This window comes from Astatotilapia calliptera, chromosome 22 (genome assembly GCF_964374335.1).
Source record: "Astatotilapia calliptera chromosome 22, fAstCal68.1, whole genome shotgun sequence".
NCBI lineage: Eukaryota > Metazoa > Chordata > Actinopteri > Cichliformes > Cichlidae > Astatotilapia > Astatotilapia calliptera.
The window spans coordinates 15,433,253-15,459,169 of record NC_137442.1 but is presented as its reverse complement, the minus strand read 5'-3'; the positions used below and the strand labels follow the sequence as shown (position 1 = coordinate 15,459,169).

Below are 25,917 nucleotides of genomic sequence, written 5' to 3'. Positions count from 1 at the left end.
AATGAGCCAATCACAACGTTTCTCCATCCCATTAAGCCTCTGGCCCCATTCACCACCTTTATGACCCTGAGAGGACAGCATACCTCATCTTTCTCCAGCGGAACTCCTCTGTCAGTTTATCTATCCTTTCCTGAAACATCCCATAATTATTCCGCTGCGATCTCCGCTCTGATCTCTTTAGCCTTTAAAGTGCTCACTATTCCAGGGTTCTCCTTTTCAGCTTCTTTTTAACTGATAATTTTTAGTTATAAAATTCTTAACTACTTGGAGTTTTCATCGCCTGCAGTACCATATCAAAAAATAATCAAATTATCCTAAAACTGGATATGATTCTGTAGAAGAAATCACAACAGGGCCTCAGGAACACTTCTGAAAACACATGGAGCATGCTGCCATCCGGACGACAACACCAAACAACACTGTGTTCTAAATGAATGTCTCTGTGGTAAAAGAGTCCTTATACTGAATGGGCCCGCCTCATGTCCAGACATGTCACCTGTGAAAAATGTCAGAGGCTTGACGATGCAACAAAGGATGTCCCACAATGCCACCAAGAAAGATGAAGAAATAATTTGGCTTTCAAAACTAGAGCAGCTGCTCTCCTCTGTTTTAAAATGTTTGCAAAGTGTTGTTATATGGAAAGGTGATGTAACACATCGGTAAGCATGGCCCGCTTACAACTTTGTTTGAAATGTGTTTCTGGCATCAAATTCAAAAGTAGCATTTAGCACAATAACATTTCACAGTTTCACAGTCTGACATGTTCACTCTGTGAAATTAAATGTAGGCTTTTAAGGATTTACAAGTCATACAAGCGTGCGGTATGAATGTTGGTAAAATCTGTATATGCAGTTTGTGTATCTGGTCTGCCATCTTCCTCTTGCTGTTGTGTTACTCCGTGTTCCCTCCAACATCATGGGGCTATGGTCCACTGGGACCTTCTCTCTGCTGTTTTGTTTTATGTTTATGACAGTGCTGAGAGCTTAGCATTTTTTAGTTTTAGTTTTTGGGCTCAGAGCATCCACTGTTCGAAGTTAAAGACATTTCAAGTTCTCACAAAAGAGTGCCACACTTCAATCAGGCTTTCTGTAGTCTCAGAGCTGCAGATGGAGGCACTACCGGCACTTCCACCGAGCATCTGTTTTTGAGCTACGAGCTAAAAGCAGAAGAGCCCAGTGGGCACAGCACTGTTCAGTTTATTTTGCAATCTAATGCACCGGAAAGATCACAGCACAATTAACCACTTAACATAACTTTGGGAACAGACGTTACACACTGAATGTGCATGGAGCATTCAGCCTGAGCAATCCAGTGCAAATACTGCACATTTGAATAGAATCATTTGACATGTTAGTGTAGGTGTGTTAAGAGCTATTGTCATAAGGAATATTCCCATTGTTATCCCCAGCAAGAACATGAGATATTCTTTGAAATCCAAGGAAAATATTTAAATCTATTTGCTTTGCTGCAAATTTAAATGCAAAAAAGTCGGATTTTTGCCAATTTGTTTTAGAAGTTTGCAGTTTTAGCTGATAAACACTAATTTATGATGATGTTCTTCATAGTATCTGGATCACACTGGAGAAACATTGTCTCTCAGTTTCAATATGTGTACAAGAATCTTGCTTCCAATGTTTCTGCATGTATTAAACACCTGAGCTAAAATTACCAGTCTTTAGGGTACACGTGTTTTCATCCATCTGACATTAGACAGCACAACACTTACATTAGCAAATCCTCTCAGCGGCACACTGAGCTTAAGTGTGTATGCCTATTCGAGTGTGGTGCACACACCATACGGTCACCACATGTAGAGAGACGGAGCCAGGTGATTGATTGATGTATGCTTCCTCTGTGGATGTGTGTGTGTGTGCGTGTGCGTACGCACGCGTGTGTGTATGTGTGTATAGTGTTGCAAGCCAAACAGTGCGTCTGTCATCAGAATTCAGTTTCCCTCTGAGCGCTCAAATCACTCACATATGGCCCCACAGCTGCCCCTGAGAGCAGCACACACACCTGAAAATATTGGCTTCCATTGACTAATGAAGCTAGATTTGGATGAGAAGCGGCAAGAAGTGTATGTGTGTGTGTTGGGGATATTTTGGCTACACCAATAGTAGACTACAATAATACTGCATGGTGTGTGTCTGTGTGTTTGTGTGTGTGTGTGTGAATGAGAGGTTCAAGTGTCAATTACACAGGAAACTACAGAAATAGCCCGCACCACCGTCCAAAATGTGCACGTGCATGCACGAATGCTCTCTCAAAATGTGGCTCCTGATATCCAACTTCCTTTTCAATCATCAGCTAGTTGGCTTGACATTTGTGGAAATGTGCAAGCTCACATGCATCATCAACACATCAAACGTACATACACACATTTCTATAAACATACTGTACTGTATATATATATCACATACTGCGAATACTTTGTCTGAATTTGTCTTGTTTTTCTCGGACAACTAGTTTTGTGAGCAGGGTAAATTAGTGTGTACCTACAGTGTGGGTGTGCACTTTTTCTGATTCATTACAGATACCTGGCCTCTTCCGCTCACCTCACCCTGCAGAGAAGGGCCGGCTGTAATTAGGGATCGGGGTCTTAATGACATCTATTTATCTGCGGCCTATAACAGCGTTCAATCAGCACCGCAAACAACGCCCTCTGACGCGCACACAGGCAGACAGTGCTCGTCAGAGGATCAGCGGGCCAGGAAATTAAATTCTTTATCGAGTTCTTCCTAATCAAGCCAAATTCAAACCAACAAATGCATTTCAAATTTATTTATTAACCTTTAAGGATATGTTATGGGAGAGTGCCCCGGGCCCAGATAGGATATGAAATGTTGCTATTCTTATGAACCTATAAAGACAGTTGGGACAAATACCTCTCATTAATTAATCGCCCGAGGATAAGGTCACTATAAACAGCGAGTATACATTATAATCTAGCAATGAGAAGTTGACAATATGTTCAGATTTTATCAGTCTCCTGATGCTTGTAAAAAGAAAAAAACTGAAGAAATTAAGAGTACAATCTACTCAGGGAAGGCTGCATATAAAACAACATTTATTGGTTTAATAACTTCCACAATGAGTTCGGTCAGTCAGCGCTCGAATGCACAAGCAGCTCTAGCGGAAAGCTTTTGTCTGGCATTAGAATTAATGCAAGAATGCATAAACGAGGGTACGCGATCCGGCTGCTGTTTGTTTGGGGAAACATGCAACATCTCACCGTAACATGTATATCATGACTTTAATATGTTTGCGATGCCACACCAGCTTCTCATTCAAGAGTTCGAAGTGGCTGCTTTTAAACTCAAATAGAAGTTGGCCGTTTTCATTGCCTTTTTTGGTGACTTTACTCATAAAACGGCCTAGTGAATTATAACTTAATTTTCGAGAATCTGATGTTGTACTCAACATCAAACATATGGTGTAACCACGCTGTGGCTGAGTGCTTCAGCTTTGGCTTCGAGTCCACTCTGATTTTCTCCTGAAGCCATAAATTTACAGATGTTATACCAACTGTTTACATTGCACAGTCTTTTAAATCTTTATGGAAGAAGTAGCCTGAATAGATAAGCATCCAAAGGTTTGGGTCTCATCGCAATACTGAGGCCCTCAGATTTAGTTTAGCATCTGCAACCAATGTGCACCAGCATTTTAAAACTCTGGTGGTGTAGCTTCAGTTGAAGGAATTTGGCGAGGCCAACTGGTGGCCTTCACATGGGCTGCTGTTTAAAAATTCAACGTTTGTCATCTCTCAGCATTTTTCTGTAATTTCTTCATTTTAAACATTGAGCACGGTGAAGTAAAGGTAAACACGCAAAACATTTTAAATGGTCCTTGACGAAATGTGGCGAAACAGAGAGCCACACAAGAGAGGAGACTGGGGAGAGAGAGAAGAAAGGCATCCATTTAGGCGCCCTGTGGTCTAAAATATATTTAAAAAGAGGGCTTTCCAAACAAAGTCTTTCAAAATGACATTACATTTAATTCACTTAAGTAGTAAGTCGGCCTTGCTTTTAACACACAGATGCACACACAAAAGGAGGCGCGTGCACGCACGCACACTTACACTGACTTGCATTAAATCAGTGATTATTTAATCAAGCCAGAAGACCAGCTGGAGGAATTAACTAAATTCCATACTGCCAAGACCAATATCCTATACACTGAATCAGAGAGATACGCATGCACTCGAACACACACGCAAGTTCTTACATAAAAAGGGGAAGAAATAGTCCTTTGGATGAGGATGCAACGATAGTCTCAGATAAAGATTAGCTAAAATTTATCCTCCAGTCACACACAAACTCACTGAAAAGCATCTGGGTCCAATCTAAGAGAACCCCGTGCAGGTTCTACCCACCATTATCTGTTTGTGTGTGCAGGTCTCAGTACGTCGTTTGCATATGGCTGCAAAAGTCCATCTGTGTGGTTTTGTCTGAAACTACTGTGCCGTAAATGGGTTCTTCTAATAGAATAACTGAATTTAAGTCAAATAAATTTAACTTGGATTTATTGACTTAAATTTTGTTAGTTTATTCTTACTGAACAACGAGAAACAATAAAATGAACAAAGCACATATTTGTGCACATGCACGCTTTCTTAAATATTTATTAAAATAATTCTTTTGCCCCTCAGCAAATATTTTATCAGTTAAGACAGATGAATAACTGAGCAATGTAATTAACTGCCTCTTCACTGAGTCTCATTCTTTGCACGGGTTCCAGTTACACAGTTTCAGACTGCCGCTTGCAATCGTAGCCCTTGTTCTGCTCCACAGCCTCTGTGATCTTGGTGTGGCAGCGCATGAAGCAGTTCTCCTCCAGCTGCAGGTTCAAGGCAGTGGAGTTGGAGTATGTTAAACCAGCAGCTGAGAATCTCTGAAGAAGCAGCTCAATGATATTGTAGATCGCCACAATAGCAATATACTGATATCTTTCATGTTTACTTCTTTTTCTTTCAGCTGCTCATCATCCTCCATCTCAGCCTACCTCTAACATCCTGTTTTATCTCACAAACTCTCTACACGCTCTCCTTCAATACATCCTGAGGTTTTCCTCTTTTTCTCCTGCCTGGCAGCGTCATCTTCAACATCCTTTGTCCAGTATATCCAATCTGCACATGTGCCCTCTCAGCCTTGCCTCTCTAACTTGGTTTCCAAACTGATCAACATGAGCTGTCCCTCTGATGTACTAATTTCTAATCTTGTCCATTCTGCTCTCTCCCAATGAAAATCATCATCTTCATCTTCAACTCTGCCTCCAGCTCCACCTTCTGTCTTTTTGTCAGTGCCACCTTTTCCAAACCATACATCATAGCAGGTCTTACTACGATCTTGTAAACCTTCCTTTTCACTCTCGCTGCTTTCCTTCTGTCACAAATCACTCCTGACACTCATCACCACCCACTCCACTCTGCCTGCACTCCCTTCTTCACCTCTCTTGTGCCCTGTCCATTGCTTTGAATGGCTGAACCCAGGTATTTAAACTCATCTACCCTCAGTGCCTATCCTTCTTGCATGTTCACCTGTCCACCTGTCTCCCTCTCATTCACACATGTATTCTGACTTGCTATATCTTCAGTGTTTTACCAAGCTCTAACTATATTTTAAGGAAATCAACATGTCAACCTGTGGCCACCAAGAGACAGAAAAACAACTACATCAAAGGGAGTAAATTTACTAACCGAGTCAGACTCCAATGAGCAAAAGCACTTTTAAAAGGACAGCTGTCCAGTAGGAGTCTCAGAGGACAAGGAGTAGTCTCTAAGCCACTTCTGAGGTTAGGGGAAAAAGGTCAAAAAACTTGGGGTAAGCTAAGACGTGCTAGGATTTCAAAGAGGATGAAGTCCTATGATAGTGACAGTGCATCAAACCCCTAGTGAAATATGCTGGTGGGAAAATTCAAATCTGGTTGAACACACGTACAGACCTGACTTCTCTCTGACCAAAAAGAAGAAGCAGGTTCAAAGACAACCTCCACCCTCTGGTTTGCATCTATGTGGAGAAGGATTCGTTCAGCATGAGGATAATATCCCCAAACACACCTCAAAGTGATGCAAGAACTACTTTAAGATCAAAGAAGACCAAGGAGTGATGACTTTCATGGACTTGGGTCCACCTGACCTCAACCCCAACAAACACCTGCAGTGCCACTGAAAAAAGCCACAGATTCCTGACATCACAAGAAGCACTTTGGATCATTGTCAAATAATGTCAGGATAATGAGGGTTGTAAGTTTAAACAAAGTTGTGAGGCATTAAGGTAGAGGGAGATGCAAATAGGGACATTCAATATCTTACAAACACATTAGAATATGACTAACATTTTAAGCGTATGTGTTCATTCTTAAGTCTTTAGCACAAAGTCGATTAAACTGTTTAAAAATCAGTTAATCTTAATCAAGTCAGATGAAATGAGAGAGATTCACACTACCAGCAATCTTTGATTCATTGCTTAAACAAACTAATTACAAGCCAAAGCCTGAGAATGTATTTTTAAGCAGGGAACAAGTTTTTTTCTTAACTTCTTAAGTGAAACCTCCTACATTTTCTGCTGATTATCTGCTCACATGATATTAGCAAGCAGGAAGAAATAGTACAGCATTAAACTTCCAAAAATGCCCTACCCCAGTAGCTCTGTGAAAGGGTACAACCGAAGGACTAATTACCCCTTGAGGAATCAAGAGACCTTTTTAAAAAAAGGATAATGATGACACACTGTAGAAAAACATTATAGTCTGTGGAGTACTTTGCCTTGACTCAGTACCTATAAGCCTGAGAGCCTGAAAGCAACAGGTTTTGCAAGTACACAGTTATGGAGCATTTGAGCAGTTTGCAATTCTAAAAGTACTTATTAAATGAGTTGTACGTGTCACTAAAGCAGCGCGAACTAACGAGGAAAGTTGAGAGGAGAAAGGAATTTGAAAGAAACTGTTGCTAGAATCAAAATTGTCTGTTTCTTATCACAATACCCACTGTTCTGTCACAGTGAGTGTGACCTTGAGCTTCCAAGCACAGCCTGTACCAATAATACGATCATCTGCTTCAGCAGCCCTCAGACACCCACCCCATTCTCCATTATCTCCCCTCTTTAAAAGCAGCACCAACAGAACTTAAAGAAAATCAAATTTCAGAGCAAAAGCGCTCAGCAGTGAGCCTACTGTGGCACTGTTTATGAGCAGAGGTTGGCAGTTAGGATGACTCGCAAGTGAAATTTCCAAATAAAACACATCCTCAGACATTAGCTATGTAGGGAGAGCGGGACCAGAATATTAACATCCTGTTTTTGTAAATATCTAGCGAGATAATGCCAGAGAGGGCACCCCTTGCTGTGAATAAATACATACGGCATGATGACAGCGTTTGAGGCAAAGCCCAGAACTGGCTGACACTAAAGCATTTTCTTTAAAAGGAATGCAAGTGACTGCTTACAATATAGCTATGTGTGGAGATCAAAATCTAAACAGCTGTCATATATCAGACCACACAAGTCACATTCTCACTCCTGCCAAGAAGATTAGGCATAACAAGCCCTTTATCCCCGCTGCCTTAGGCCTCTACGTGACGGTATAAACAGAAGGAAGGCGATGATTGCTTGTCATTGATTGGTATTTATGGCTTTGCAAATTGTGATAATGATGACAATGGTGATTCGTCTCATGGTTGTCGCCTGAAAGTCTGTATCAGCACCTTATACTGGTGACTTTCAGTTTCGTGCAAGAAACTATCAATACCCGCCAAAGTGGCAGTGGCCCACCAGCACAAAAATAAGCTTGAAACATATTCTTAGTAACTTTGTTACATGACAGGTTGCGATAGTGGTGAAACTGCAAATACGCATGCGGATGCAACCGCAGAATAAATATTTTAAAAACAGTCTGGACAGCTGAGGTGCTGAATAAGAGTGAAGAAATGACAACCAAGATCCTTTGTTAGTAAGAAATGTCAATACACATACAGTACACGTTCGACTTTGTGTGACAGTGAAATAAAAGGTGTCAGCTTACACAGCCAGTCTTTTATTCTAGGCCCGCATATCTCTCTATGTGTGTGTGTGTGTGTGTGTGTGTGTGTGTGTTTATGTCTATGTGTTTGTGCTGAAGCCAGACGTAAGTGTCTAAAGCAAAAGCAGGGGAGAAGAAAACACCGGAACACGATGACATCACCATTACACGCACACCTACGCAAACACATCTCCAACCGTCAGACGAGAAGAGTGAGGTCAATGCATCTCTCTCTCTCTCACAGACACACACAAACACACACACGCCAGATATGGGTCACACACTGTGGCCCACTTCCCTCATTTCATTCATTCAGCCTTTGCGATCACTCCTTTCCGGATCCTTTTCTCCTTCCCGGCTCTGGTCTATTCATCCTCCCTCCTTTCAGTTAATACGGCACGTTGTTACCTTTGTTACGCTGCAGCGAGACTCTCGATTCCTGTGAAATGTGCAAAAACTGGCCTGTGCACAAACACAGGGCAGGCAACATTTTGGCGAAATCCTACTTCCATTGATCTAATTTTGATAAACGATCTCAGTTGCACTGACTTCACAGTTATGTGTTTCGGGTAAAAGTGTGATAACCGGTGGAGTGTATGAGAGGGAGAGAGAGAAAGATAGAGCGCAAGAGATGCAAAGGGAAGAAAGGGAAATCATTCTGCGTTGATCTAATTTTGATAAACAGCCTGAATGTATGCAGACCTGGAGTCCGTAGACCCGGAGATCGGGGCTGTGTGTTTGTGTATCTGTATGAGGTGAGTTTCCATCTGGACTACTGATGAATATCAAGTTCTTTGTACTTCTGTTTATCAAGCAACTCGTTTTATGAAGCTAAAACTCACCGTTTTGATAAGATAGCGTGAGATAGACTGTGTGCATTTTCTTGTATTCCTGATTTAACCTTGGACTTTCTCTGTATGGTGATAGAGGAAGAAAAAAACAAAAAAACAAACAAAAAACAATTCTCTATGTTGTGCTTTTTATCTTGGGAAATACTTCACACTGCCACCTCCTTAAGCATTCCAATTTATTCATTTTAAACAATCTAAGAGTAGAAATAAACATTAAAAAAACTACATTTTGTTCAACTCAAATCAAACCAAGGGGTTTGCATTTTTTGCCATAATCGACCACTTGCATGTTTTTAATCTGGCAATGTGCAAGACGCTCTCGATTATAAAGCCACACGTGCATTTCCTTATCTAAAATTACATTTTAATTTCCTCCTTTTAAAGCAGAGCACTTCATGACCCACTTCACACTGACCGGTATTCGACGTGTGTGTGAGCAGGATGTATACAAATGAAAGTCGGTGTCTGTGTGTGAATGACTGGGGAGCAAAAGAAAGAGAAAGAAGTGCGTGTGCGCGCGCGTGTGTGTGTGTGTGTGTGCGTGTGTGTGGCGTCATGGGAAGGCCCTGTAGGTTGACATAAATACACATGCACGTGTACACGCACACAACACACACACACACACACAGGCAATGTGCACATAATCTGGTGTGGAAACCAGGGCACTGAAACCTTAACTCACCCCAAAACGGAAAGAGAGAGGCCTAGAGAGAAAGAGAGAGCGAGAGAGAGATGGAAATATACAAAAGAGCCTCATTATAATGGTCATCCATAATACTTGTTGTTTTATCCACTGGTATTAAGTGTCTTATTAACTGTCTTTAGACTGTTTTTACTGTTTACCTGAGAATAGTTCAGGGGGCTGATTCCCACACAACAAAAAGACCCACCTGATCCACTCAGGTGGTGGACTTTTGCTTTGTAAATTAAGTAAAAGTGTCTGTTTGAGGTGCTGAAAAGCTACACAGCCGGAGTAGTGCCAGCAGCTGATCAGTGCTGTATGTTCGGCTGATCTGCTAGCTTCAGTTTTGTCCGCAATGGACGATGTCCTGTTATCCAGTAGTCATGCAATTGTATAGATATGAATGAGGAGCAAAAAACAACGTAATTTATGTGTGAATAGGTTCAACTCCCATGCACATATAAAGCAATTTACTTGTCATGCATCACTTAGCTGGTTGTTGTAATGGCTATTCTATGCTCCGGGCAGTCAACTGTAAGCTGCGGTTGGTTGCCGCTTCAACCGGTTGCCTCAAATGAGTTTAACTCAGTAATTGCACACAGTGACTCTTCCTGTCATTGCTACAAGACCCTGAATATCACTGGCAATTCAACATAGGTCCTAGTCTTCCTATGAGTACGGCCATGGCTACTCTCAGTAGTTGTTCTTTCAAACTTGTAACCAAAGGCTTCAATCTTTAAGCACATGCATATTGTAACCAGATTTGGACACCCAAAGCTCTGATGTTGTATAGCCGGAAAACTGAGTACATATTCCCATCAGTCACAACATTAAAAGCACCTGCCTAATACTGTCACTAAAAACAGCTCTGACTCCAGTGGGAATGGACACGTGACCTCAGAGATCAGGTAAATCTCAGCACTCGGGTTGTAAAACCACAGTGCCTTGTGGGAAGTCATGCATGGATTAAACTTCTCAGGAAAGCACATTTCTCTCTATTAACAGAGACAGGAAAAGTTTTCTCAGTCCCTAAATGTTCATTTTGAACTGATGAGAACAGCTGTGATGCTAATTGTTTAATACTGTTTTAATTTAAACAAGTTAAAGATGGGCACGAGTGTAAACTTGCACACAGACACACACACAGGCGCTACACATTACAACTTAATTGCTAAACAACCCTGGACAGGCAAGATTTCCCTAAATGACAAGAGCAGAAAGATAAAAAAAAAAAAAAAAAAGACTGAAGAACAAAATACGACTGAGAAGAAAAGGAAAAAGAAGCGAGAGAAGACTCAACCATGCTGCACAGAGCAGCGTATTACACCTCTAAACGACCTCACACAATGCCCTGCACACACACATATTCTTGGCAGAATGACTATCTTCCCAATTAGCTGTAGAGGGGAAGTGTAAAAAAGGGGAGAAGAAGAGGAGGAGGAGGATGAGGAGGCCGGGCTTGAAAAGAGAGAATAGTGAATTGACTAGAAAAGAGGGAAATTTTCACATCATTGTCATTTCTAGTATTGTTAACTCCACAGCGCTAAGTTCTCTTCTTGACAGGTTTTAATTTATGTTCTAACACGGATAAATGAACTATTGTGGTGCACCGCTACATTTACCAATCACTTTCTCTACCAGTCATCCAGTTTAGCCATATGTGTCAACTCCTCACCCACCTGGCCACACGCCTGTCTCTTTCTCTACGCCCTGTCAATCTACTAAGCAAATGCTGCAATTATGAGCACAGAAAAAGAGCAGACGGGAGGAAAAGATAGAGGTTGAGCAAGGTTCAAGACTTTGCTGAAGCTGAAGATTTTCAGATTCTCCTCAAGCTTCAACCTGATTGTAAATAGTGTGTTTTTTTTCTGCTGTGTGTGAGCATCTGCACATGTATTTTAGTGGCAGAGGCCACGGCAGTGGGAAATGAGCAACACAGAGTGGGCACAGAGGTCAAGGTGATGCCTGGGAAGCACAGGTAGTATACAAAACACACACGCACACACACACACACAGGATTCAGTAACACAAGCTTTAGACACAGTGCACAGATACAAACCCACAACAACAGAGTAATAGAGGTAGTGAAATATAGGCAAGCAAAAGAATGGCTTTTCTCTGTGAAGTGTTAATCGGCTAAAGTTGTGATAACTTTTACAAAGCATTAATTGTTTCAATCCCTGTGTTTACTGCAGCGGTACTCTAATAAATTTTAAGCATAATGTATAAAAGTATTAAAAGGTCAAGTTAAAAGAAAAAAGTCAACAGTTTATAACCAAATCTGTTTAAAAAACATAAAAACAATGCTGGAAAAAGTGCAAAAAAAAAAGATTTGTAACACTATATGCTCTGAAGCCCAGTTTGCAGTTGATCAACTTTACCCATCAAACTGAAGCCAAAAGGACAAATAATAAGCTCAGTCAGCTCATTAAGGTCCACTCATAAAAATTCGAAAGCCATACTGGAGTCAAAGCAAACAAAAGAACACCACTTCAACAACCTAATGAGAGCTGAGCCAGGTTTTAAATGTGCATATAAAAAACGAGTTTTAAAGAAGATGATGAAATTGAATCTCAATACATCTGCCTGTCTCTATCTATCCAACCAGTTTTTGCTCTGCATTCAGTCACTTGTGGAAGCAATTCACACCAAGAGCTCTACCGCCTGCAATAACGAGTGCCTGAAATTAATGACATTGATTTCTTTGAACCATCATTACTGTGGAAGTGACGGCACTTTATAATTTCTTTATGCTCGTCTCGGTATGAGGTAACTGTTAGCTACTCTTAAACACGCTGCAGTGTTGACGACTGTATGCCGACATTAATGATGGAGAAGACAGTGGGCTGATAAGGTACTGCTGTGTCTGGTCCATTTAAGACAATGTCTGCCATGCCAAAGCTAAGGATTTATTATTATTTATGCGGAGGGACTTAGAGATGGCGAAGTATCTATGCTTGTTACTGCGAAAGAGACGGCTCGGAAAAATGTCCACAGTTTTGGTGCCTGTATACACAGACGCACAGAGAAAGCAGAGAGCATATCTAAGTAGTTTACTATGCTCCCGTATGAAAGACACTCATTTAAATTTGGCTTTTTATTCTGAATTTGAATAGAATTTGCATTCAGATTGATTGTAGACTTGAATTTTTCATAGGGTGTCATCCAGCAACATATTAATCACTAACCATGTGTTGCAGATGAATCATCTCACATGTTCTCTCGACTGACATTTAGCCCATTTTCAGCATGTTCTTCCCGCCATTTGTCTCTGCCCTCACATTAACTTTTATTGAGGGGGAATAAAGCTAACCCTTCTCCTGGTCGGTAGCCACCAGGTAGTCCAACTTCAATAACGATACAAACATTGTTGCTGTTTAGTTTTCTGTCTTGATTTATGTCCAAAGTGATAGCAGGGCTTTATTTTATTGTGACACTGGAAACAATTGTACATCCACAGTGTTTGTTTGACTTTGTGACCCAAAGTAGAGTTTGTACCCGAGAATGGCTAATGACGTCAGACTCAGGAAGTGGGTGGGCAAACTGCAATCGGGAAATAAGAGGCAGCCTAACTGGACCTAATGCTACTCAGCATTTTAACACAGGGCAGCTGAGTATGGATGGGAAAATAACTGTGCAGGTATAAACCACAATTGTAGACCACTAAAGCCTCCATGTTTTTTTTCCCTGCCAGTTCACTCAAGAGTCATTAAGAACATTTTCAAGGAAAAAACCATCAGGGGGTTATCAAACCCATAAGAATGAATCCTCTGGGCATCATGAATACTCGCCTTGAAATCTATGTTGATACTACATACAGTTACAATCAACATAGTTCAATTCAGATCATCTGCCCCACAGAGTCATTTCTATACCTATTATGCTAGTGTGGCGCAGTCTAGTGAAAACCGCATATCACTCAGCAATCTGCATGCTTTGGGGTGCACCATTTGCATGCTACAGCATCCCTGTGTTTAGTATGCAAATGAGTATGAGATGCAAATGCTCTCTTGTGTATGTGTTGATGCATCTGCGCATTCACGTGGAAGCGATTGTGCCAGGTTATTCTAAATATCTCCGTATTTTAATGTATTCACTTATTCTATGACACCACTGAGGCTCCAGCGATGCTAAATGGTGTGATCATCTCAGGGCCCATTTGACATTTTCCACCAAGACAGGCCCTCAGGGTGGAGTTAGAGACTAAAACATCAATATCTGAATTACTCTAACCCCTTCACCAGCCCTTCCTCCCTTCACTCCTCTCTGTTTCCCAAAGTCCTTTTGCTGCATTGGGGCCACACACAAACACTTGTTTAAAGAAAAAGACACACGCACACACACTCGGGGTGTTGATGGCCATGCTCTAGCTGTCAAGAGGAACGGAAGAGATCAGCTATCCTCCAAGTAGTGTGCGCGTGTGTGTGTAATTGATGTCTCATCTTTGTTCCATTTGCTCCAGACAGAGCCATGTATGATAACCCTTGTTATCGGAGAGCAAGAGAAAGACAGGGCTGCTCGGGGACTATCACCTGACACCCTATTTGTTGAGAGATTTTCATACTGTTTTCACACAGTCCTCCATCTGTCGAGAAAACAGCGTTAACGTGCAGAGGTGTCCTAGCTGACTTAAAGAATTTGATGTCACCTATGGGGCTTTAATTGGATTTGGTGTCTTTTCACACATGGCTCGCAGCCGCTGCCAAAAGTCGGATCTAGCAACAGGTTTGAAACCTGGCTTCAAATCCAACTTGGCTCTGACACCTTCATAGGCAGTGACTACAGCTACATCAAGAGCAGAACTGAAGATATAGATAAGCTTAATTTAGAAGAACTTCACTATTTATGCTCAGTGTATTTCTGCAATCTGTACGTTTCTGCTGACGGAATAAACTCATGTAATTCTGCAGTTAGAATCTCTTTTCAAGTCCTTGTTTATTTTTTTATCATTTCGCATCCCTTTAAATTCCTCTTCTTATTTGTTTTTTTGTGGGAGGGGTACTAGCTAGGCAGCCTGGTGGTGCAGTGGTTAGCACTCATGGCTCACAGCAAGAAGTTCCTGGGTTTGAATTCAGTGGCTGGCTGGGGTTTTCTGTGTGGAGTTTACATGCTCTCCCCATGCTTGTGTGGGTTTTTTCTGGGTACTCCGGCTTCCTTCCACAGCCCAAAAGACATGAATGGGTTATGTTAACTGCCAATTCTAAATTGGCCTTAGGGGTGAATAGTTTCTCTCTCTCAGTGTAAGCTCTGTGATTGGCTGGCGACCTGTCCAGGGTGTACCCTGCCTTTTGCCCTATGACAGTTGAGACAGGCTCCAGTTTCTCAGATGCCTGAATTGAATAAGTGAAAGAAAATGGATAGAAGGTATTTTATCCTATTTTGACAGGACAGTGCAGAGAGCAGACAGGAAAAGGGGAGGGAATAGTTTGGACTAGAAACAAGGTCTCTGCAGCGAGAGCTCTAGCCTTCAGTACATCAGGTCATCAAATTAACCAGGTGATCAGTAGTGGTGCCATATTTTTGCATAATTAAAGTGTTTGAAGTCAGTTCGATGAACTAGCTATAGATGCTTCAACAAGTCAGGCTTTTATGTGGGAATGTTTTTTAGGCTACTAAATGTGCTGACTGGAAATTGGTAAAAGAACACAAGGTGCTAATTTAGAAATTTAGCATCTAATACACAATACCTATTTGCAGTAATCAATATCCTGGAAAAGGTACAGAGAAGCAGGATAAAACTGAGCAAAAATTGACCACATTACAAAAAAAACTCCCAACAAAAATCCCTGAAATCAAACCAGTGGTTAGAAAGAACAGTGAAGAGGATTCTTCGTTTACAGCGAGAAATGCAACTGGGTCAGTCAAGGACAAGGAATCTCAATTTTTCTCTCTGTCTCAGCTTCTATACCACCCCTGCAGAAAACAATCTGTTTGAGAAAGAAGCAAAAGAGAGAGAGGGATACAGTGTGGGAGAATAAGAAGGAAACAGAGAGAGAAAAAGAAGGAAAGGGAGTGAGCAAATTACTACTTGTGAATAAAATTTTGTACTAACAGCTTGATATCATCCAACATAGCCACATACACACAGTCACACACACTATCATTCAGCCAGATACAGCCTGAAGGCTGACTTATTCTCCTCAGAGTGCTTCATGCACTCTCATAATGAGACACACACACAAACACTCTTGTAGACTCACTAAAGACACCTACAGCTAGCAAATACCAAGACCTTCAAAGTGATGGTTAGCACTTAGTCATTACTGAGCGATACAAAGAAACAGGGAAAGAGGAATGGGATGAGATAAACTGAGGGAGGTGAGCGTGTGTGTTTTTGAGAGGGAAGTGGAGAGAACAAAAAATATCGAGAAACATTCACAAAAAGAAAGAAAGATCCAAAAACCTGATTTCTCTTCTTTTTTTATTTTATCTTCTGGTACATCTTTTGTCTCATCTCATCACAGCGAAAGAACAAATAACAAAAAAAAGACACCCCACAGGTTGGAGAGGAGTAAACAGGAGGGGAGGAGAAAGAATCACTTCCAACAGTAGCTATAACAACACCAGGAAAATGTGCTTTTACTGTAACTGATACAGAGAGCAGTCGGTCGAGCTCTTGCTCTGCACGTCCGTTGTTTATTAGAGTAAACGCAGAGCCGAATGGACAAGCAATGTCAGTAAAAAACCTATCATCTTACATCACTCATTACTCTCTCTCTTTCTGAATACACACAGAATACCGAATAATCCTTTAGTTTTACTGTGCAGAGAGCCAAAATTCAATGCTCCCTCTAGTGGTTCAAAACTTTACTTGCAGATTCATTTTCATGCGTTAAGTGCCAATTTCTCAGTGGGGCTAAACCTGCAAGTCTGTGACAAGCCTACACTGAGATGATTGTCATCAACAAACAAACAGATCTACGATGAAATTTAGGCAAACTCGTTTTGGAAGGATTATTTCCTGGCAAAGACTTTTTTCCTCCTGTGGGCGTCATGTGTCGGGTCACTGACAGTAAGCAGAGTTGTGGAAGTTAGTTTTTTTTTCCTTTCACATCTCAGCAGAAACTGAAACAAAACCACATTAAGGCTACGTGTGATGGATTATTTGCCATAACAAGTTGTTTATCATAATGTTCATGAGCGTAAAAAGCAAACAGCTTCATCTGCGAGCAAGCAAATGAATCGCTGTAGCGCCTAATTTGCTGACAGCAGGTATAGATATATTGATTCAAACCAGCAATATAATGAAATCTTGAAAGAAGACAGCAATTACACCCTTCAGTGTGGCTTTTTGTGCTGTGCATTGTGTAGTTTGTACAGCAAAAGAGTTGTAAATTATTAAATTAAATTAAAAATAATCAAACTATAATAATTATTAGTTAAAATATGAGTGTTTGTTATTAAAAGCCCGCTTTAGCTCGTTTTTTAAGCTGTAAGGAAAAAAAATACATCAATAAACAACATTTATAGTTCAACAATATTTAGCTGCAATCGTGATAATCAGGAGTTATGATAACTGTCAACAGCTAATAATAACTGATTATCAACCGCACACAGTTTAAACCTTAAAGGGCTGACATCATCTTCACAAACTGACAGGACCAAACGTAGCACAGTCTCACTCAGAGCTTTTAGGTGGTAGGCATAACAGTGATCATTTGCTCAAAAGTTTAAGTAAAATTGTAACGTTTCTGCGCAAGGGGGATTCGGCTTTTTGAGACTTTAACTACTCAAACCATCATCTGTCATTTATCGCCCACAGCTGCCAACTTACTCAAACTGCTTCTACCTGCCTGAGAGGAATTTAAGGGGATTTCACAGATTATGTGTAAAAGGACTCGACACTATGTGTTTATGTAGAGCAAAAAGACTCATACAAAACATATCGTTCTCTAAATGTCAAAAAAATTATAGTACTGGCAGAGTATCGCTTCTCTTTAGACACTCTTTATCAAAATGCCACATCAAATTTACGAGTTTCACCAGCTAACGGAGTGTATGAATTACACAGAGGTTCAATGTTTTTATCTAAAGACTGCCATCGCAGCAGGCAGACCAACATGTTCTCGTCCTAGGGCATTGAATACTGCCTATTTCTCAGACGTGGCAGGCATCAAGCAAATCCCTGATGCATTGACTGCAGCAACACTGGATGCAGTGGGCTAACTGCCTGCTTTTGAGGAGCAACAGCGATCTCATCATGAGTCATGAGGGGTAGCCGTGACTTTAAGAGAACTGCATGACCGTATGCCTATCCTACGCAGAGATTAGCAACTTCTAAGGCAAAAAAACCCACCTTTGTAGTGAAGTCAAAGTGAGAAAAACTAAATTACCGCCATTGTGAGCACTGTGTTCTGCACTTCTGTTGTCATTTACTGACAGCTTTTGTGCTTACTTGCGTTTTACTGTTGCCCTCACCTGCTGCTTTGTTAGGTGTAGGAAACGAAAGTACTCAGTCATATTAACGAGTTATGATGTTTAATTTTTTGGTTTTGTTTTTTTCCACACTAACCCCACATATTGGAAAACAATCATGATGCTCAAGGCTACCCAGTGGGTGTTCCAAATTATAATCAAAATCACACTGAACATTGCGCTCTTACAAACCGCTATAGTACACTCTATTTTGACTCTGTGACAGGGCAATCAGACAAAAGACTGTTTGCTATTGATTCCAAATTACTGCCAGCAAGCTAAAAGATACCACCCCAGATGAACAAATAACAGGAGGTGCACATCCTGGACACAGATGGGAGTAAAGAGCGTGTAAATACATGGTGGAGCCAATTACACTGCAGACAATTGACTCTCATGGTTGCTCTTACAGTGTATGCCCATGTGAAGTGTGTGCCTGCATGTGAGAGAGTGTCCTTGTGTTGGCTCTCCATCAGCTTGTAAATAAAGTGTTAGGACAAAGACAGGAAGCAGCGCACAGTAACACCAACCAAGCCGTCTCACACATACACATACACACACACACACGCACGCACACACGGTAAGCAACAATGTTATGACAATAACTCTGAGTTTTACGGCCCACTGTAGCTGCACATCTGGATAGCATCAGGACACACAGGCGCAGATAAAGACGCACACACACATACGGACACACAAGCAGAGTAAGCGAGAAGCACAGAGATGATGTCGGAGAAGAGAGATGGCCAAAAAAAGACGCACACACTGCCAAGAAAAAGGCAGAAACTGTGTTGCTGCTCTCTCCTGCTCTCGCCGTCTCCCTTCCTTCAACTCATTTTATCCCTCTTTCTATCTGCTTCCCCCCCTTCGTTCTCCCTCTCTCTCTCCTTCCGTCTGTTCTCGTCTCTCCTCTAATCCTATACGACAGAGACACAGAACACAAATCTCCCTGTTGGCAGTGGAAGAACAGCATGTTTCAACTGAGAGAGTCAGAGAGAGAGGGAGCGAGAGAGAATGGAAAAGAGAGAATGGGAGAGAGAGAGACAGAGATTGACTGTTGAACACCAGTTGAGGTGATTTATGAGGCTGGAATCTGTGCTGGAACATATGTAGACACTCCTTGTCTTTTCCTTCGTTCTTTCTAGCTCACACACACACACACACACACACACACACACACACACACACACACACACAAACACACACAGCTAAAACTCTTTAGCCAAACTGAGAGTGTCTGGCAAGTAGGAGGTTGTTAGCTGGTGTACAGTAGACAGATACACATTGTGCAGTCACACACTACATCTTCTGTAAGTTAACTTGGAGCCTCTGCGTATGAACCCCACACAAACCCATACACACATGTGCGGAAGCATTCGAAGGCAGTTACATTGGGAATCTCAGGGGAGCCACATGTCTTAATCATTTGAGGTGTGATCCAAAAACCTTAGCTAGAAAAGCATCCAACCTTTCAGCATCCAAATTATCGTAACGAGAAAAATCAATCAAGACCGTGTTTTTGTTCCAAACGCACCTCGACTCCCTTGCAAAGCTGTTGGTAATTTATGACGGCGCTAATATTTTTTAATAATAAATGAACAGAAAATATTAGATAAGCAGAATTGTTGCTTCTGCTGTAGCAAATGAAATATCAGCAGAGGAGACATAGAAATATAGATTTTTTTTATGTATTTATATGATTTTATCTTACATGATCAATGTAAAAGAAAAAAAATAATAACAAGAGGTACACTGATCAGATGATATTGGTAGAGTATAGATATGTCTGCATCAATGTTCGCATTATTAGATGTGACAGCATATATATGAGAAAAAATACATTTTAAGGCAATTAAATATTAGATTATGCACTATGATCATAAAGCTGCTTGAATGTACATGTTGTAACATAGCCTGTAAGTATAAACTGTCAATTTGATGGTTAAAATTGGAAGACAATGGGAGAAAGTTGAACTTTGCGAGTCATCAAAGCTTATCAAGTTAGCAGGTATGTCAGTGTTGTTAGCCCAAGTTCACAAAAGGACTGCTCAGGGGTGACTGACAGTGATGAAGCAGAAATGCTGGCAAAACTAGACGAGGTACAGAGGAAAGTTGGCTGTGCTGTTTGAGTTCTCTTTTACAGTAAAAAGGTAAAGGATTGTGGACTGGATTCAACTTTTCCCTGTTGCCTAGGAAGACTGGCCTTTTCCCAAATGATCAGGATGTTAGGTATTAACTCAGGGTAACACAGTGACACCCGATCAGCCTGTCATTTATGACCAATAAATCAGAATCAGAACCGTCTGGGAGTTGGACTTTAACAACTCGATCACTGACTTCATTTCCAGGAACACCAGAAGAAAGTTGGTGCTGTGAGTAGAACATTTTTCACCACGGCTCTGTTTAGATTATAGTGTGTGTTTGACTACTTTAGGTATATATATTGCGCTGTACAAAGCAGGTATTGAGCGGATGTGCCTCAGGAGGTAAAGTGACTCCTCCACTAATCAGAAGGTCAGCAGTCATTGCCAGGTTTGACTGTGAAGTGATAGGTGCAACGCATTTAAAGTTTCAGAATAAAATGTGCTGTGTGAATGTGTGTTTGGATGAGTGAATGTGGACTGTGTTGTAAGAGCATTTTGAGTGCTCAGTAAGAGCAGAAAAACACTATATAATTTCCAGTCCATTTGCCAGTCCAAGGTAACAGAATAGTCATGATTTAATATGGGGCTAATGCACGCTTATATTTTTAAGTTGCCTAGTTTTATAAAGTGACCAAACTAAATAAGTGGTAGCATGCGTAAGTCCTAACAAGTAATAGTAATGATCCTCATAAGTACTAGCCCCCAAAGTATAATTTAGACACTACTAAGGGCAGGGATAGCTCAGTAGGTAGAGTGGTGGCCCCATGATCGGAAGGTCGGGGGTTCGATTCCCCTGAACAGCTACCCTGAGGTACCCCTGAGCAAGATACCGTCCTTATACACTGCTCCCCGGGCGCCCAATGGCTGCCCACTGCTTCACTGAGTGAATGGGTTAAATGCAGAGAGGAATTTCCCCACGAGGATCAATAAAGTACACTTTCTACTTCCTATTGTGAAGTACTTGTACGGCATCATTTCAATCGGGATTTTTCTCTCTCCTTGGAATGAATCAACACCAGAGCTTTATGAACTAGTAAGAATGCATGGTAACATCTGGAGGCAAAACAACATCGACAAAAGCTGCATTAGCAAGACAAACAAACGTCTTTCATATGACACATGAAGAAACTGCCCACAGGTGAGACTGCAGAATAAATCTACATATGATGCTGACGACAAGAGCTGAAACAGCGATTCAGTTAATCAGTTATTTAACAGAAATGAATATTCTACAATTCGACTGAGCAAATATTTATGGTGTCATTTATCAAGCTAAAAGGCCAAATTTCACCATTTATCTTTGTCATATTGCTGAAAAAAATATGCTTAGATTTGCAGTTTTTGATTGTAAAGTTGAGTGTTACAATGAGCCTTTTGACCGATCGGTGGATCATCGGCTGCTCACCCTCTAAACCGAATGCTTCCATTTTATTATACTAAAGCAAAAAAGCAAAACAGTTCTGATATATCTAACTTCTATACTTCATCAGATACAGAACACTATCAACCAATTTGGTGGTAAAAAATGATAAAAGACACATATTTGAAGATTCTACAATAGACTGTAAGAAATGGTGACAGGCAACTAAATATCAGTCTTCTTACTGTGACCTGAGATTGTAGGGAACTAAAGGAAACTACAGGGAACTGGAGTGGGTATTTCATTTATGATGCTCAAAACAAGAACCCCACCTATTTAGTAGCAAGCCAAAATAATCAGCCAATCTGAGCTTTTTGCTAATCTATCAGTATTAGCCTTTATAAGAGCTGGGAGAAACACCCTTCAACCATGTTATGAGTGTTGGTGCCGCAAATTTTGTCCACCAGAGGGCAACGCCTGTTTGAAACGGCGCAGACTGTAGCAGCGTTGTGCAAAGCCTAAAGAAGTAAATCATTGACCACATATAGCAAATTTTAGGGAAATCAGTTTTGGTCTTAAAGTCTTATATCAGTGGGTTTTTACTTAAAACCGATATTAATCAAGAATAATAAAATAACCAATAACAAAAATAATTGTTAGCTGCAGGAATTAAGTAATTTTATGCTTATGATTAAAAAAACAAATAGAGTGCAAATAAACACCAGAAAATGTAACCAGGGGCAATATTGCAAAGGAGTTGGTGGGGGAGCAGTAATGATCCCATAATGGAAATAGTGACGACACTGATAAGAAAATGAAGAAAAGAGTAGGCACATATAGGAGAGCATGGCCAGAAAAAGAAGAAAAACATGAGCAATGACTGAAGAGACTAAGGAGAGACTGAAAAAACAGATAAAAGAAAATAAAAGCGACAGAAATCCCAAACAAACACATACTTTCAGTCTTTGTAAGAATGATTCTGTAATATGACTTTGTCTGTTTTACTTCCCTTTTATTTCCTCCCTATCAGTCGCCCTCCCAGGTTCCCATAGTAATCATTCAAACCTGATTGCTCTGATCCCTCCATTCTATTTGTCATTAAATACGACACACACACGCCAGACACACATTACCACGCATGGGCACCCATACACACCAAGAGACAGAAACAAATGCCATTTAATCAAATTGTATAAATAAATAAAAGGTTTTTATTTCCCATAAGTCCATCTGGTCCCCTGCTTCTCATCACACACAGCCTTCATCTGCTGGTCAATAAAGCTCACACATATACACAAAAATACACACTCTCTAAATCAAAGGCACGGATGACCACACACATTGGCCGGTGAATCTAAATGTAGATGAGTTCAGTCTGCCAGAACGACTGGTGGCAAGAAGAAACCTTTATCAAGCAAATCTATTTGTTTTCTGTTATTTCGCTCACTGCAGTTGACCATCCTATCAATCGGTTTAACAAAATGTTATCGACACGTGTTTCTTCACTTTAATTTCACAGCAATCTGCGATTTGGTTCAAATGTGACTACAGTTGTGATCCAGAGCTTCCACATGACTAACACACGACTGTCAAATGGCAGCGAATAAAAATAAAGCCAAACTTCGCTACCAGACTAAACCCATGCAGGTGGTTAACCAAAGCCAGACACTGTGTTTGAGCTGCTGTTTCTTTTTGTTCTTTTTCTTTTTCAACTTTGTTCCACAGTTAGGGTTAGGCAATACGGTTAGTACGTACGGACTATTTTACTGTGTATTTCCAGGTATCAAGAAGGAAAACTCGGGAACTTTTTATCAAATTGTCTCCCAAAACAGGAAATATCAGTAGAAGTGCTGAAATACTGGATTAAAAGGGGTTAAAAAGGAAGAACTTAGGAAGAACATCACTGAAGAACTTATACATTTAAAAAAACAGCCTTGAAGGTCAATGACAGAATAACTCACCTGTCTACTGATCCCAAATAATTCACAAGTTAGTGTAATGTATTAAGTACAGAAAGACAGTTAGAAAACTAGAAACAAGAGGCAACTGGACTTCTTTAACTCTGAAGACATTACACCTCTCATTCAAGAGGCTTCTTCAGCCTCCTCAGCCAACTGAAGAAGCCTCTTGAATGCGAGACATAATGTTTTCAAAGACTTAAAGAAGTTCAGTTGCCTCTTGTTTCAAGATCTCTAGACTACCATGACTTGGATGACTGAGAACCTCTACAGAACCTCTACTTCCATTGTGAAGCCGTGGAGGCTCACAAACATTCATAGCATGGGGGAAAAAATTACATCTGACCAATACTCAAGTGTTTCTTGTGAAAATGGAAAAGTGCAAAAAAGGCAAATGTGTATGGAAGCTTGTTGACACCAATGAAAAAAAAGAAAGAAAAATGCCAAGAATAGCTAAGTCAAACGTTCAAGTTACTGTATTTTTCAGACCATAAGGCACACCGGATTATACGGTGCATCAAGGGAAACAAAACTTTACTCAACTCAAACTTCAGTAACCCTACAAAAGTCACTGCTGTTTAGTTTTCTGTCTTCATTTTTGTTGGAAGTGATAACAGAGCTGTACGTTTGAATTTTTTCACAAATCTCTCAGTAAGAACATGCTATATCATGTTTAGGTGGAAACCAGCGAGCTAACTTCCAGGTAACTTCTAACTCCATTAAATTTAATAAATTCTGTTGTCATGGATGCCTGGATGTTAAACTTAGTTGTTACACCTGGTAAAGATGAAAGAATTTAGACAGTGTTTAACTCTCAGTGATGCCGCAGTGTTCGTTTGACTTTGGGACATGAAGGAGACCGAGGTTTGGACCCAGATTACTCAGTGTCCGCGAGGCTCCTGACTACAGTAGCCGTAATGCTCCAACAATTTATCAAATGATGTGGCTTTGCAGCTTACCAAAGTTATACTAAAACATTTTTTGACAGATTTTTGAGCGCCGTGTACCACAAAAAATCGGTTCGAGGTCAGTAAGAACAACCAGAGTCCATACATAAGGCGCACCAGATTATAAGGCGCACTGTCGATTTTTGACAAAATTAAAGGATTTTAAGTGCGCTTTATAGTGTGGAAAATACGGTATTATTTTTAAAAAATTTATATTATATAGCTCAAAATTTCGAGTTATTTCTGTTATTTCAGTTGAAATTTCAAGATACTAACCCAAAATTTCAATTTATTTCGAACAAACATTTGTCAGTGGCGGAAACAAACTTCCATAAATATGACCCTGCCTTTAATGAAGACCCTTTCATTGATCACTGTGTGAAGGTTCCATAAAAATCTGACCAATGATTGGAAAAGGCAGGCAACGTCTCATTGGTTCATCAGTCAGATGAGCCAAAAACTAGAGTTCTGATGTTAATAATGCGTGACTCTACATACAGAATACAGAAAATGTGATTAGTCATACGCTGTCTATCCCACCATTGTTTTCCTAAAAAGAAAGTTTGAGCATTTTGATAAATTAGAAAACGAGGACCCATTAAACAAGCTGCATTTTTTAACAGTACTCCAGCTACACTTTGCGGAGCCTTTATGTCTCACTTGTTATTAACACTGAGCAGCCCTGATAAGAACCTGTCACATCCTAAGGTTTGGAGATCCTTTTAAGGCCACCGTTCATCCCGATATCCCTACTGATGGTTTTTGTTCACTAGTGCAAAGTTCAGCATCGCAAAGTTCACGGCTCTAGTTCCTAAATTATCTGGAAGTACTATTCAGTGCACCCAGAGAAGATGAAACAGTGGTAGGGGAACTAAATTTCCTCAAAAAGTTCCCCGAGATAGTTAATACTGTAAAAACAGCTTTTAATATCTGGTTTTATTACAAACTTTTATGGGGCCAGCCTAGAGAAATACAAGCTATGCCTAATACTGATCTCCAAATCAAAAATGAAAATAATGGCTCATTAAAGCAGAGCATTAATGAGTCTTCATACTCTGTAACCTTTTACTACACATAAGAACCAATGTGATCTGAAGCAAATATTAAAAGGATAGAAAAAACTTTAGCCAGTTAGCACAGCACTGGGTTTTGTCTTTTTCTTTTTTATGCTTTTGTTGTCGGAGGGAAGGAGGGGTGGGTGAGCTTAGCTTGAATGGTTTGATTAATTCTGATGGGAGATATTGAAAAGTTCTCTCAACCTGCATTTCCTAAACACATATCAAGGCAAGCACGCAAACACACACGCAGGCATGCGCTCACACACTACGCCCGCTACACACACCAACTCCACCCCCTGCTCTTGTCTCTGAATGAATCGTTCCTTGTCTCTGAACTGATGGAGCGATAAAGTTGGTTTAAACAGCCGTAGACACACCGGCACACACTGTCGAGGCAGGAACATGTGTTTTACATCAAGAGCTCCCAGCTATACAAGAGCTAATGTTACCGTCTGCATGCGTGCGCGCGCGTGTGTGTCAGAACAAGAG

At 40.7% G+C, this 25,917-nt stretch overlaps 1 protein-coding gene across 3 annotated transcripts in view; it reads right to left on the bottom strand.

The window, feature by feature from the left end:
- Positions 1-25,917, bottom strand: part of trps1 (trichorhinophalangeal syndrome I) — a 113,880-nt gene that overhangs the window by 7,071 nt on the left and 80,892 nt on the right. The window lies entirely within an intron of this gene.